The sequence below is a fragment of the Microtus ochrogaster genome, chromosome 4, assembly GCF_000317375.1.
Source record: "Microtus ochrogaster isolate Prairie Vole_2 chromosome 4, MicOch1.0, whole genome shotgun sequence".
Classification (NCBI taxonomy): Eukaryota; Metazoa; Chordata; class Mammalia; order Rodentia; family Cricetidae; genus Microtus; species Microtus ochrogaster.
Window position 1 is genome coordinate 63545411 of NC_022011.1, and position 2926 is coordinate 63548336.

The window sequence follows — 2926 nt, forward strand, 5'->3', positions numbered from 1 at the left end:
CTGCAGTACTAAGGTAAATCTGAGCCCCCTTGGAAAGATTGTATATACAGACAATGCATGCACGCTGCAGTACAAAGTAATTAAGTCAAAAAGGATAAAATCTTTTCACTCCTATCTCTCATCATCCTGCAGCAACCAACATTGTTAATAATATATTAAATGTGCTTTATATATTCTTAATGCACACAAAATCAAATGAATATATTCATATAGTCATGGGACTGAGTTCATATATAGATGCAGAGACGTTCTGGGATGTGCCTTTAAAAAATTCATGGCTGGCACTCCTACACCTAAGGCTCAGAGAACATGGTGGAAGAGGAGGCAGAAAGATTTTAATAGCCATCCAGGAGTTTTCTGTGAGATATTATGTCTTATAGTAGCATCAGGAGGTACTACATTCATAATGTCTCACCAATATGACTGTACAAGTCTGACCTGAGCAAGGATGACACCAATGGTCATGTCAAAGGGGACCAGAGAAATCCCACAAAGCCTCAGCTCTGCACAAGGAACTCTAGGCAACTGAGGAAAGCTAGGGGCAAGAGAGGTGGCCTTACGTAGGGAAGAGCACACAGACTGGTTGTCAAGTGTCAGATGGTCAGCCCTGAAAACATACATGCAAGCAACATTATACACACTTAACACATTATATTTAGGAACACACACACGCACACACATTTATGGGTGGAGCAACAATGAAGAGAGGTCAGAAATAAAGAAGCCATGAATTTGGATGAGCGTGGGGAGCAGTATATGGGAAATTTTAAATGGCGAGAAGAGAAGGGGGAAATGTTGTAATTTGCTTATAAAATCTAAAAGACTACATAATTAAATAAATTAAAACATCATGTTTGAGGCCTTTTATTGTCCAATACTAGGAGGTGACTCAATTCTCTAATGGGTCTGTTTGCATAATTGTAAGGTACACTGCTAACTTCTTCAACCGATCCCTCTCCTGACTCAAATGCAGCATACGCTAACAGCGGCGTCTAAATCGGTCTATCAGAATCTGTCCTAAACACCTGTTGTACTGTCTGCTTTATGTGTCAACTTGGCACAAGCCAGAGTTATCAGGGAGGAAAGAGCCTCAACTGAGGAAATGCCTATGAGATCCAACTGTAAGGTGTTTTCTCAATTAGTGATCGGTGGAGGAGGGCCCAGTTCGTGGTGGGTGGGGCCATCCCTGCACTGCCGATCCTGGGTTCTATAAGAAGGTGGACTGAGTAAGCCATGGGAAGAAAGCCAGGAACCAGCATCCTCCCTGGCCTCTGAATCAGCTCCTGTCTCCGGGATCCTGCCCTACTTGAGTTCCTGTCCTGACTTCCTTCAGTGATCAACAGCAATGCTGAAGTGTAAGCCAAATAAACCCTTTCCTCACCAACTTGCCTTTTGGTCACAATGTTTTGTCACAGCATGTAGGACCCATGGGTTTACCCCTGCTTCTGGGTTTCATTTTGAGGACAGTTTCTGGCCAGCCAGCATTTCCTGTTTGTTCCTGTGCTCCCTCTGCCCCGCCTGGTGATTAGCTGGGCATTGTTGACTCCACCTTGGGCGTGGTAATTGCCCACCTGCGGGGGGGGGGGGTGGTGGTATTTCATTGTGCAGCAGCTAGGTATTTAAGGTTTTTCCTACGTTTGAATAAACGGCATTCAGTTGATCTCCTTTCGAATGACCCAGGTCTCTGGTATGTTCTTTCGATCTCCAGGCCCTTGCCCGGTTCGTGTACGGAACTAAGAGAAAGGCAGGCGCAGGTGTTACAACAGCAATAGAACCCCAACTAAGACACCTGTGGACCCTTCAGGCGCAGGTGTTACAACAGCAAGAGAACCCCAACTAAGACACCTGTGGACCCTTCAGAGCTGATACTTTAATCACTTAGAGAAGAGCAACGATTCCATACGTATTCTTTTTTTTTTTTTTAACAAGTTTTTACAAGTTTTGTGCTTTGTTGCCAAGTGTCCCTCTGAAACAGCTGTTAACTTAGGTTTTTAACAATTTCTCTACGCATGGTCTTTCATCAATGATCGATCCTCCAAGAAGCCCATTTTCTCCCTTGGAAATATCAACAAGACCATTTCCATCAATGGGGTGGAGGGAAGTGGGTATGTGACCAGCAGAGGCTCTTCCTTTGCGCTCCTTGGACTTTCCCTGGAGGGAAGCAGCTCCCAGATAAGTCACGCTGTTTCTCGGGGATATTTGGTGCTGGCTCTCTGGTTGGTTCTGCGGGACTCGATTTGTTCTAAAGGCCAGCCATGCCCACTGTGCATCAGATCATGAATCAATTGGTATACGACAACACTGAAGATCACATTTCAGCCCTGCTAATGGTCTGTGTCCGTTCTCCTATGACTGATGTTCTGGTCTCCCCTCTATTACACCAGCTGAAAACATTACCACTTATGTTGTCTAGGACCCTGGGAGTGGAGTGTAGATCAATACTCCTGCTGTGTGTAGAGCCGATGAGGGATACTTGCTATTATCATCCTCGGGTGGAAATAAAAGCGCCCTCCTCACTAACCTTCCCATTCTGTGAGCACAAGTCTCCCTATTCTAAAGTTCTGAAAAATTAACAAAATAAGAGTATCACTTTAGGTCAACTAATATCAGGGGTAAATGTAGTAGGTTAACTAATAAATAAGAGAACATGCCCAATTTCAAAGCCCAAGTATCAGTAATAAATGCAAAACCAAATTGGCAAGCCATCTCAAGACATTCAAATGACCAGCTGGTATATGTTGAAGGAAGAACATGCATACCATTGTGAAGCCACAGTGACCTTCAAAGTAGTTAAAGCAAGCATTCTCTGTTTTTTACGTGAGGTCACGGGTGCACAGAAGGGTCGTGCAATGTATTCCAGGTCGCACAGTATATTGGCGGAATTCTTATGCTCAACAGTTATAGCAAATAAGAATGACATGTTCAA